Below are 13,358 nucleotides of genomic sequence, written 5' to 3' on the forward strand. Positions count from 1 at the left end.
CCTTTTAGTCCATTTTAAATAAAGTATTACCCAGGAATTACCCAGGTGTTACCTGCACTGCTGCACCGAAGACGGCATTCTTTAACTGTCCGAAGAGTCTGAGGTGCTGATGGGTTTTGCTGGCAGCCTGCAACAATGCGCTTGTGGGAACGTCTGAGTAACTGTTTGGGTGAAGGTGAGGTATAGTGTATTTTGCTTCTCTAATCACTTCTTCAAAGCAGAAATACTGGACTCATGACACTGACTGTATTCTTTTACCCAAATAAAAGAAGAGTAATAGACTTCTAACTTTTAGAAGAACAGAAAGAGCAAGGGCAATTTCTAAACAGACTTTAAAGATAATTTATAGGTATTAATAGTTATCTATTTAATTTATAGTAATACTAATACAAAGTTCTCTTTGTCACAACCTATCTTCTAGAAAGGGGTGCAAAGATCTTTACATACCTTGCTTAAAAGCAATAGATAATAACCATAGCCTATTAATCCCATCTATACCCCAAGAGAAGGTGTTGAGAGTATCAAGCATCAAATTCTCCTGAGAGTTTTCCATAACACATATTTATTATTTTTACAATCTGAAAACAATGAACCCAGGTTTGTATTTAAAAATTACCAGACTATTTACATTCACAAAGGAAAAAATCATACTTTTCTTAAACAATAATGGAGATACTAAAAATATTTATATTGAGCACCATTCAAAAAATAAAAGTACAGAAAATAAAAATAAAGTAGAATGCTGAGAATCTGGATAGCAATCCAATCACCTCTATGTAGTTTCAAACTTACTCAAGGGAAAGAGTAATTCCTAGAAACTTAGCTATTTCTTCACCAGTCCCTGATATGCAGTAGGAGCTCAATGAATATTTGCTGAATGAATAAATTTAATGTTAAATGAATTGCCTAATGTTTAATATTTATATCAAAGACATTCTCCCAAGAATCTCAACCCACCATTCCAATCCCACTCCCCAGAGGTAACCACAATAAACAGTTTGGTGAATCTCTTTCTGCACATATGCCCTACATACTTTTCAAAAAGAAAGAAATGGGGTCATATTATAGCTACCTCCGCTTTAAAAATACAGTGGAGATCTTACAGTAGTTCTAGCTTATTCATTCTTTTTTAGTAACTGCACAAACTTACCAATTATCTAGATATTTTTATCAACAAAGACGTTGAGTGAAATAATGATACTAATAGTAATGGCTAACATTCATCGAGCACTGTTCTACACATCGAAATGGCATAATTTTATAGGTAGGTACTATTATTTATGACTCTCTTATAGATAAAAAAAATTGGAATACATTACTTGCCCAAGGTTATAATGACTTGCCCAAGGTTATAATGACTTGCCCAAGGTTAGACAGTAAGGAACAGGGTCAGGATTTATAGCCAGCATTCTGGCTTCGGAACCTGTGTTTTTAATTATTACTGCCTCCAAGAAGTTAAAAATATTGAACATAAATTCTAACTTAACAATGACGGCTGCTATATACCACACGTAAACGTAATAGGACATAATTTTTTAAACTATACTGGAATCTTCTATGCTTAGTAGTGCCTTCAAAGTAACCACACGAAGAAGTTATTTATACTGTATAAGTACTTAGTTTAGAGTCTGCTATTAGTAAAAAACATTTGATTTAGTAAAAAACCATTAATTTCCTTCAGATATACTTTATAAATGAACAAGAAAATGGGTCTAACTGCCTTATTACTATCTTTTTTTAATAACCTGCTTTTTTCAAGTTTGACTACCCATCTTATTCACTATACTTGTCACTAAATGATGTATGGCCATTTAAAAAATCATATCCAGTCACACACACACGAAAAACCTGAACCACACTTTTAGAATATATGACCCAGACTCCAAATGCAGATCCAAGAGTGTTCTGAATGATGGTAGCCTTTGGAATAAACACACAGTCTCTGAAAGTAACTATTCTGAAGAGGACAATATTCAATTGGCAGTGTAAGGTCGTTTTGTTTAAAGTTATTTGCCATACTCTGCAAGTTTATTTCATTTATGCTATGGTTTTTTAAATGTTTTTGTTGCTTCCAAAACTCATGTTGAAACTTAATCCCCAATGCAACAGTGTTGGGAGGTGGGCCCACCGGGAGGTGTTTAGGTAATAAGGGTGGAGCCTCATGGGTTAGAGCCTTAATAAAAAGGGCTGGAGGGAGTGGGTTTGCTCTCTTCCACTCTTTTGTTGAGGAAGTGTTCCTCCCTTCTAGAGGACATGGAGTTCAAGGCACCATCATGGAAGTCCTTGACACCAAACCTGCAAACGCCTTTATCTTGGCCTTCCCAGTTTCCAAAACAGAGAGGAAATAAATTTCTGTTCTTTATAAATTACTTACTTCTGTGGTATTCTGGTTGAGCAGCACAAAATGGATTAAGTCAGTGTACCAATCTAGCAACCAGTTCATGTCAACCAATATGGCAAATAACATGCCATATTGACAATTCGGTTCCCGAGCCCATACTCGCTTTGATAGCTAGTATTGTATAACATATCAAAATAGTGTTGGTGAGCCAAGCAGAGTGTAAATTGTTTTATAACATTAGCCAATTTCCAAAGTTACTCTTTTAACACAAAGTGATTCCGCTGTCACTGATAGTCACTGCAATGACAAAATGACAACTTTAAGAGGGATTTACCTTTGGCTAAATCTTAATAAACAGAGGATAACAGTAAAAACAATAAAAAATAGTGTGCATGCATGCACACTCACAAATATATTCAATATTACCAATGAGGCAGCATTACTACCAACATTTGGAAGTGACACCAAAGAACATTAAAAGGTTTCAGAAGATAGGTCTGGCACAGTGGCTCACACATGTAATCCCAAAGCCAGCAGATTACGTGAGCCCAGGAGTTCAAGGTCAGCCTGGTCAACATAGTGAAACCCTATCTCTACAGAAAAAAAAAAAAAAAAATTGCCAGGTGTGGTGGCATGCACCTGTAGTCCCAGTAACTCAAGAGGCTGAGGCGGGAGGATTGATTGAGCCTGAGAGTTGAGGCTGCAGTAAGCCATGATTGCGCCACTGCACTCTAGTTTGGGCAACAGAACAAGATGGTGTCTCAAAAAAAAAAAAAAAGTCTCAGAATGATAGGTTTCACCTACCTCTGTTACTGTATCATTTTCTATAACATCTGTCCAAGTTCCAGGTAGTTCCATAGAATAGTAAAAATAGCTATAAGCTTCTCTGTGCACATTATTACTAAGTAAATGGTAAACAGTCTTGGAAGACAGCCATTAATATTTGGTCTGAGTGAAAAGTAAAACATTAAATTTCCTGGAAACCTGTTAAGCATAATTACCAAACCTACTACTATCCCTTAAATACCTGACAATTGATATTCTTCAATTTAATAACAAAAGAAGCAGCTGGGAGTCGTATAGCAGATTTTCTTATATTAAAGTAATTCCAAAAGTTCTGTAGTTTTCACTGCCTGTATTTAATCCAACAGCTCATTTTATTTTCCCCCCTGAATCTGTACACATAAAATCTCACTCAATGAAATATTTATTAATCAATAATACTGTTAGTCTGGTAATGCAAGAAACCTCTCATCAGCTACTATTTTTTTCCAGCCACTCACCATCAAAATAATGATGCTTAGATTACAGCCAGAGCACAATAAAGAATCAAGGGTATAATGACCTCATGTGGCAAGTGGATATAATTACTGATTTTTTCCCCTGCTGAATTAAAATTTTATTTATTTTTTATTATTTTATATATTTAGGGGCTACAAAGTGATGTTATATGTATAAAATGTGAAATGATCAAATTAATTAACATTAATCTAATTAACATATCCATCACATTTTTTGTGATGAGAACATTTGAAATTTACTCAGTAATTTTGAAATATACATTATCATTAACTATAGTCACCATTCTATGCAATATATCTCAAAAAACTTATTCCTGTTGTCTCACTGAAACTTTGTACTCTTTGACCAACATCTTCTCATCCCCCACCTCCTCAGCCTCTGGTAATCGCCATTCTACTCTCTGCTTCTATGAGTTTGATTGTTTTAGATGCCACATATAAGTGTGTTTATGTGGTCTTTGTCCTTCTGTGCCTGGGTTATTCCAGATCTAAACATGTTGTCACAAAGGACAGAATTTCCTTCTTTTTATTTTTATTGTTTTTTATTTTTATTTATTTTTTGAAATGGAGTCTCGCACTGTTGCCCAGACTGGAATGCAGAGGCGTGATCTCAGCTCACTGCAACCTCTGTCTCCTGGGTTCAAGTGACTCTCCTGCCTCAGCCTCCTGAGTAGTTGGGATCACAGGCATGTACCACCACACCCAGCTAATTCTTATATTTTTAGTAGAGATGGGTTTTCACCATGTTGGCCAGGCTGGTCTCAAACTCCTGACCTCAGATGATCCACCTGCCTCGGCCTCCCGAAGTGCTGGGATTACAGGCATGAGCCACTGAGCCCGGCCAGAATTTCCTTCTTTTTAAAAGCCATATAGTATTCCATTGTGTATATATGCCACATTTTCTTTACCCAATATTACTTCTTGGCCTTTTGGCTAAGATCAAGTGTGAATACTGCTGCAATGAACATGGGAGTGCAGCTACCTCTTCAATATACTGATTTCAGATCCTTTGGATATATACCCAGAAGTGAGATTGCTGGAACATGTAGTAATTCTTCATTTTTTAATAAAGAAAAAAAATATTTTATTGTATGTTTACATATTTTATTTTAAGTTCTTTTTTTCTTCAACTTTTATTTTAAGTTCTTGGGTACATGTGCAGGATGTGCAGGTTTGTTAATGGGGAAACGTGTGCCATAGTGGTTTGCTGCCCAGATCATCCCATCACCGAGATATTAAGCTCAGTATCCATTAGCTATTCTTCCTTATGCTCTCCCTCCTGCCACACCCCCGACCGGCCCCAGTGTGTGTTGTTGTACCCCATGTGTCCATATATTCTCATCATTCAGCTCCCACCTATAAGCGAGAACATGCGGTGTTTGGTTTTCTGTTCCTGCATTAGTTTGCTAAGGATAATGGCTTCCAATTCCATCCATGTCCCTACAAAGGGCATGATTCCTTTTTATGGCTGCATAGTATTCTATGGTGTACACGTACCACATTTTCTTTATCCAGTCTATCATTGATGGGCATTTAGGTTTATTCCATGCCTTTACTATTGTGAATAGTGCTGCGATTAACATATGTGTGCATGTATCTTTATATCAGAATGATTTATATTCCTTTGGGTACATACCCAGTAATGGGATTGCTGGGTCAAATGATATTTCTGCTTCGAGGTCTATGAAGAATCACCACACTATCTTCCACAATGGCTGAACTAATTTACATTCCCACCAACAGTGTAAAAGTGTTCCTTTTTCTCTGCAACCTCGCCAACATCTGTTGTTTTTTTACTTTTTAATAATAGCCATTCTGATTGACATGAGATGGTATCTCATTGTCATTTTGATTTGCATTTCTCTAATGATCAGTGATGGTGAGCTTTTTTTCATGTTTGGTTTGTTGGCTTCATGTATGCCTTCTGTTCATGTCCTTTGCCCACTTTTTTTTTTTTATTATACTTCATGTTCTAGGGTACACGTGCACAATGTGCAGGTTTATTACATATGTATACATGTGCCATGTTGGTGTGCTGCACCCATTAACTCGTCATTAATGTTAGGTATATCTCCTAATGCTATCCCTCCTCCCTCCCCCTACCCCACAACAGGCCCCAGTGTGTGATGTTCCCCTTCCTGTGTCCAAGTGATCTCATTGTTCAATTCCCACCTATGAGTGAGAACATGTGGTGTTTGGTTTTCTTTTACTGTAATAATTTGCTGATAATGATGGTTTCCAGCTGCATCCATGTCCCTACAAAGGACATGAACTTATCCTTTTATATGGCTGCATAGTATTTCATGGTGTATATGTGCCACATTTTCTTAAACCAGTCTGTCATTGATGGTCATTCGGGTTGGTTCCAAGCCTTTGCTATTGTGAATAGTGCCACAATAAACATATGTGTGCATGTGTCTTTATAGCAGCATGATTTATAATCCTTTGGGTATATACCCAGTAATGGGATGGCTGGGTCAAATGCCATTTCTAGTTCTAGATCCTTGAGGAATTGCCACACTGTTTTCCACAACGATTGAACTAGTTTACAGTCCCACCAACAGTGTAAAAGTGTTCCTATTTCTCCACATCCTCTCCAGCACCTGTTTTTTCCTGACTTTTTAATGATCACTATTCTAACTGGTGTGAGATGGTATCTCATTGTGGTTTTGATTTGCATTTCTCTGATGGCCAGTGATGATGAGCATTTTTTCATGTGTCTGTTGGCTGTATAAATGTCTTCTTTTGAGAAGTGTCTGTTCATATCCTTTGCCCGCTTTTTGATAGGGTTGTTTGTTTTTTTCTTGTAAATTTGTTTGGGTTCTTTGTAGGTTCTGGATATTAGCCCTTTGTCAGATGAGTAGATTGCAAAAATTTTCTCCCATTCTGTAGGTTGCCTGTTCACTCTGATGGTAGTTTCTTTTGCTGTGAAAAAGCTCTTTACTTTAATTAGATCCCATTTGTCAATTTTGGCTTTTGTTGCCATTGTTTTTGGAGTTTTAGACATGAAGTCCTTGCCCATGCCTATGTCCTGAATGGTATTGCCTAGGTTTTCTTCTAGCGTTTTTATGGTTTTAGGTCTAACATTTAAGTCTCTAATCCATCTTGAATTAATTTTTGTATAAGGTGTAAATAAGGGATCCAGTTTCAGTTTTCTACATATGGCTAGCCAGTTTTCCCAGCACCATTTATTAAATAGGGAATCCTTTCCCCATTTCTTGTTTTTGTCAGGTTTGTCAAAGATCAGATGGTTGTAGATGTGTGGTATTATTTCTGATGGCTCTGTTCTGTCCCATTGGTCTATATCTCTGTTTTGGTACCAGTACCATGCTGTTTTGGTTACTGTAGCCTTGTAGTATAGTTTGAGGTCAGGTAGCGTGATGCCTTCAGCTTTGTTCTTTTGGCTTAGGATTGTCTTGGCAATGCAGGCTCTTTTTTGGTTCCACATAAATTTTAAAGTAGTTTTTTCCAACTCTATGAAGAAAGTCATTGGTAGCTTAGTGGGGATGGCATTGAATCTATAAATTACCTCGCTTTGCCCACTTTTTAATGAGGTTTTTTTCATATAAATTTCTTTATGTTCCTTGTGGACTGGATATTAGGCCTTTGTCAGATGCGTAGATTGCAAAAATTTTCTCCGATTCTGTAGGTTGACTGTTCACTCTGATAAGTTTCTTTTGCTGTGCAGAAGTTCTTTAGTTTAACTAGACCCCATTTGTCAATTTTTGCTTTTGTTGCAATTGCTTTTGTTGCAATTGCTTTTGTTATTTTCTTCATAAAATTTTTGCCCATGCCTATGTCCTGAATGGTATTGCCTAGATTTTCTACTAGGGTTTTTATAGTTTGAGGTTTTACATTTAAGTCTTTAATCCATCTTGAAGTTTTCTTTTATTGTTGCATCTCTCCCAGGTTTTGGTATCAGGGTGATGCTGGCCTCACAGAATGAGTTAGGGAGGGCTTCCTCTTTTTCAATTTTTTGGAGTAGTTCCAGTAGAAATGGTACCAGCTCTTCTTTGTACCTCTGGTAGAATTCAGCTGTGAATCTGTCTGGTCCTGGTCTTCTTTTGGTTGGTAGGCTATTTATTATTATCTCAATTTCAGAACTCATTATTGGTATATTGAAGGATTCACTTCCTTCCTGGTTCAGTCTTGGGAGGGTGTATGTGTCCAGAGATTTATCCATTTCTTCTAGATTTTCTAGTTTATGTGCACAGAGATGCTTATAGTATTCTCTGATGGTCGGCTGTATTTCTGTGGAGTAAGTGGTGATATCCCCCTTACCATTTCTAATTGTGTTTATTTGATTCTTCTCTCTTTTTTTCTTTACTAGTCTAGCTAGCAGGCTATTTTATTAATTTTTTCGAAAAACCACCTCCCAGATTTATTTTTCGATGGGTTTTTCATGTCTCTATCTCCTTCAGTTCAGCTCTGATCTTGGTTATTTCTTGTTCTTCTGCTAGCTTTGGAGTTTGTTTGCTCTTGGTTCTCTAGTTCTTTTAGCTGAGATGTTAAGTTGGTAACTTAAGATCTTTCTAGCTTTTTCATGTGGGCATTTCATGCTATAAATTTCCCTCTTAACACTGCTTTAAGGCGGGCGCGGTGGCTCACGCCTGTAATCCCAGCACTTTGGGAGGCCGAGGCGGGCGGATCACAAGGTCAGGAGATCGAGACCACGGTGAAACCCCGTCTCTACTAAAAATACAAAAAATGAGCTGGGCGCGGTGGCGGGCGCCTGTAGTCCCAGCTACTCGGGAGGCTGAGGCAGGAGAATGGCGTGAACCCAGGAGGCGGAGCTTTCAGTGAGCCAGGATCGCGCCACTGCACTCCAGCTTGGGTGACAGAGCAAGACTCTGTCTCAAAAAAAATAAAATAAAATAAAATAAAACACTGCTTTAGCCGCATCCCAGAGATTCTGGTATGCTGTGTCTTTGTTCTCATTAGTTTCAAACAACTTCTTGATTTCTGCCTTAATTTCACTATTTACCCAAGAGTCATTCAGGAGCAGGTTGTTCAATTTCCATGTAGTTGTGTGGTTTTGAGTGAGTTTCTTGAGTTCTAATTTGATTCTGCTGTGGTCTGGAAGACTGTTATGATTTCAGTTCTTTTGCATTTGCTAAGGAGTGTTTTACTTCTGACTGTGTGATCAATTTTAGAGTAACTGCCATGTGGCGATAAAGATGTATATTCTATTGAATTTGGGTGGAGAGTTCTGTAGATATCTATCAGGTCCACTTGATCCAGGTCTGAGTTCAGGTTTTGAATATCTTTGTTAATTTTCTGTCTCAATGATCTTTCTCATATTGTCGGTGGGGTGATAAAGTGTTGTGTGAGACTATTGTATGACAGTCTAAGTCTCTTTGTAGGTCTCTGAGAACTTGCTTTATGAATTTGGGTGCTCCTGTATTGGGCGCATACATATTTAGGATAGTTAGCTCTTCTTGTTGAATTGAACCTTTTACCTTTATGTACTGCCCTTGTCTTTTTTGATCTTTGTTGGCTTAAAGTCTGTTTTGTCAGAAACTAGGATTGCAACCTCCGCTTTTTTCTGTTTTCCATTTGCTTGGTAAATTTTCCTCTATCCCTTTATTTTGGGCATATATGTGTCTTTGCACATGAGATGGGTATCAAAGACAGCATACTGATAGGTTTTGGTTCTTTACCCTGCTTGCCATTCTGTGTCTTTTAATTGGGGCATTTAGCCCATTTACATTTAAGGTTAGTGTTGTTATGTATGAATTTGATCCTGTTATCATGATGCTAGCTGGTTATTTTGCAGACTTGTGTACGTGGTTGTTTCATAGTGTCACTGGTCTGTGTACTTCAGTGTGTTTTTGTAGTGGCTGGTAATGGTTTTTCCTTTCCATATTTAGTGCTTCCTTCAGGAGCTCTTGCCAGGCAGACCTGGTGGTGACAAATTCCCTCAGCATCTGCTTGTCTGAAAAGGATCTTATTTCTGCTTCACTTATGAAGCTTAGTTTGATCAGATATGAAATTATGGATTGGAAATCCTTTTCTTCAAGAATGTTGAGTACTGACACCTAATCTCTTCCAGTTTGTAGGGGGTCTGCTGTTAGTCTGATGGGTTTCCCTTTGTAGGTGACCTGGCCGTTCTCTATGGCTGCCCTTAACATTTTTTCTTTCCTTTTGACCTTGGAGAATCTGATGATTATGTGTCTTAGGGCTGATCTTCTCATGGAGTATCTCACTGGTATTTTCTGCATTTCCTGAATTTAAATGTTGGCTTGTCTTGCTAGGTGGGGAAGTTCTCCTATATGATATCCTGAAGTGTGTTTTACAATTTGGTTCCATTCTCCCCATCTCTTTCAAGTACCCCAGTTAGTTGTAGGTTTGGTCTCTTTACATAATGCTAGGTTTTTTGGAGGTTTCGTTCATTCCTTTTCATTCTTTTTTCTCTATTCTTCTCTGTCTTATTTCAGAAAGATAGTCTTCAAGCTCTAAGATTCTTTCCTCCACTTGGTCCATTCCACTATTGATACTTGTGATTGCATTGTGAAGGTCTTGTGTTGTGTTTTTTGGCTCCATTGAGTTGGCTATGTTCCTCTCTAAACTGGTTATTCTGGCTGTCAGCTCCTGCATTGTTTTACCATGATTCCTAGCTTCTTTGCATTGGGTTATAGCATGCTCCTTTAGCTTAGTGAAATTCATTATTACCCACCTCTGAAGTCTACTTCTGTCAATTCAACCATTTCAGCCTCAGCCCGGTTCTGTGCCCTTGCTGGAGAGGTGTTGTGGTCATTTGGAGAAGAAAAGGCACTCTGGCTTTTTGAGTTTTCAGCATTTTTGCATCGATTCTTTCTCATCTTTGTGGGCTTATCTACCTTCAATCTTTGAGGTTGCTGACATTTGAATGAGGCTTTTGTGGGGTCTTTGTCATTGTTGTTTTGTGTTTGTTTGTTAACAGTCAGCCCACTCTACCATAGGGCTGCTGTGGTTTGCCGGGGGTCTGCTCCAGACCCGTTGCCTCGTTCTTCCACACCTGGAGGTATCACCAGCGAAGGCCACGAAACAGCAAAGATGACAACCAGCTCCTTTCTCTGGAAGCTCTGCCCCAGGGGGTACTAACCTGTTGCCAGCCTGCACGTACCTGTAGATGTCTGGAAACCCCCATTGGGAGGTCTCACCCAGTCAGAAGGAATGGGATCAGGGATCTGCCCAAAGAAGCAGTCTGGCTGCTTTTTGGTAGAGCAGTTGTGCTGCATTAAGGGGCACACTTCTGCATCCAAACTGCCTGCAATCTCCAAAGCTGACAGGCTGGAGTGGCTGAGTTCACCAAACTGCAGAGATGACAGCCATTCCTCCTCACAGGAGCTCCATCCCAGGGAGACATCAGAGCTCTGTCCATAGAACCCTACTGGAGTCCCTACTGGAGTGACTGAAGCTCCTGCAGGGAGATCCTGCTCAGTGAGGAGAAATGGATCCGGGTGCTGCTTAAAGCAGTCTGGCCACAATCTGGCAAGGCAGCTGTGCTGTGTTGTGGGGGACCCTTCCTCCCAGACTGTCTGTATTCTCCACAGTCAGCAGGCTAGAGCAGCTAAGTCGATGGAACCGCAGTGATGGCAGTCACCCATTCCCGTGGGAACTTGGACCCATCTCAGGAAGACTTCAACCCACTGCCATTGGCTGGCTGGGATTCCAAGCCAGTGAGTCTTAATTTGTGAGGTGCTGTGGAAGTGTGGCCCACAGAATGACATTGCTTGGCTCCCTGGATTCAGCCTCCCCTTCCTAGGCATATGTATGGATGAATTTCCTGCCTTGCCGGAGATCTCAGGGCCAGGGTATGTAAAACTCCTGGGTCTCTCTATGTGCCTGAGCAGCTGCTCTCCCAAGACTTCACACAGCTCTGTGTATCAGACCCAAGGCCCTGGTGGCATGGGCTCACGAGGGGATCTCCTGATCCACAGGGATACTGTTTGGTTCTGTGTCCCCACCCAAATCTCATCTTGAATTATAATCCCCCCATATCGAGGAAGGGACCTGTAATCCCCACATGTTGAGGGAAAGGTTCTCTTTTCTCCACATCTTCACCAACACATATAGTCTTTCATCTTTTTGATAACAGCCATTCTGACAGGTGTGAGATGATGTGTCAGTGTGGTTATAATTTCTATTTCCCTAATGATAAGTGATGTTGAACAATTTTTCATGTATATCTGTTGGTCATTTGTGTGCCTTCTTTGGAGAAATGTGTGCTCAGGCCCTTTGACTATGTTTTAATCAGATTGTTTTATTTTTATTGTTTGAGTTTCTCATATATTTTGGATATTAACCCCTCCCTCATTAGATGTATTAGTGTAAATTGCAAATATTTTCTCCCAATCTGTAGGTTGTCTCTTCATTCAGTTATTTCCTCTGCTGTGCTGAAGCTTTTTAGTTTGATGTAATCACGTGAATCTATCTTTGCTCTTGCTGTCTGAGCTTTCGGGGTCATGTTTTCTTCTTGGAGTTTTATAGTTTCAGGCCTTACGTTTAAGTCTTTAATCGATTTTGAGTTGATTTTTATATATAGTATGAGTCCAGTTTCATGCTCCTGCATGTGGAAATCCATTTTTCCCAACACCTTTATTTAAAAGACTACTCTTTTCACATTGTGTTTTTTGGCACCTTTTTTTTTTTTTTTTTTTTTTTTTTTTGAGACTGAGTCTTGCTCTGTTGCCCAGGCTGGAGTGCAGTGGTATAATCCTGGCTCACTGCAGCCTCCACCTCCTGGATTCAAGTGATTCTCCTGCCTCAGCCTCCCAAATAGCTGGGACTACAGGCATGTGCCACCACAATCAGCTAACTTTTGTATTCTTAGTAAACACAGGGTTTCACCATGTTGCCCAGGCTGATCTTGAACCACTGATCTCAAGTGCTCTGCCTGCCTCAGGCTCCCAATGTGCTGGGATTCCAGGTATGAGCCACGGCATCTGGCTTTGGCACCATTTTTAAAAAACAAATATGGTTACGTATTAATCCAAATATACTTAAAAATCACCTTAAACATCAATGGTATAAACACACCAATTAAAAGACAGGGGTTGTCAGAGTGGATAAAAAACAAGACCTAACTATATGTTGTGTCCAGTATTATCAATGGAGATTTTAATACCCCTCTATCAGTATTAGACAGACAAATCCAGCAAGCAAAAAATTCAGTAAGGACACAGTTGAATTCAACAACACCATCAATCAATTAGATATAATTAATACTCATAGATTACTTCATCCAACAGCAGCACAGTACACATTCTTCTCAAGCTCATATGAAACATTCCCCAGGATAGACTACATTCTGCACCATAAAGCACACCTTAACACACTTAAAAGAATAGAAATCATACAATGTTTGCTCTCAGACTCCAAGGAAATTAAACTAGAAATCAACTACAGAAAAAAGGCTGGAAAGTCCGAATTACTTGAAAATTAATACATTTCTAGATAACACATGGGTTAAAAATCTCTCAAGAGGCTGGGCGCAGTAGTTCATGCCTGTAATCCCAGCACTTTGGTAGGTCAAGGTGGGCAGATTGCCTCAAGTCAGGAGTTCAAAACCAGCCTGACCAACATGGTGAAACCCCATTTCTACTAAAAATACAAAAAATTAGTGGGTGTGGTGGTACACACCTGTAATCCCAGCTACTTGGGAGACCGAGGTAGGAGAATCAGTTAAACCTGGGAGGTCGAGGTTGCAGTGAGCCAAGATTATGCCACTGCAC

Source organism: Macaca fascicularis, chromosome 5, assembly GCF_037993035.2.
Source record: "Macaca fascicularis isolate 582-1 chromosome 5, T2T-MFA8v1.1".
Taxonomy (NCBI): Eukaryota; Metazoa; Chordata; class Mammalia; order Primates; family Cercopithecidae; genus Macaca; species Macaca fascicularis.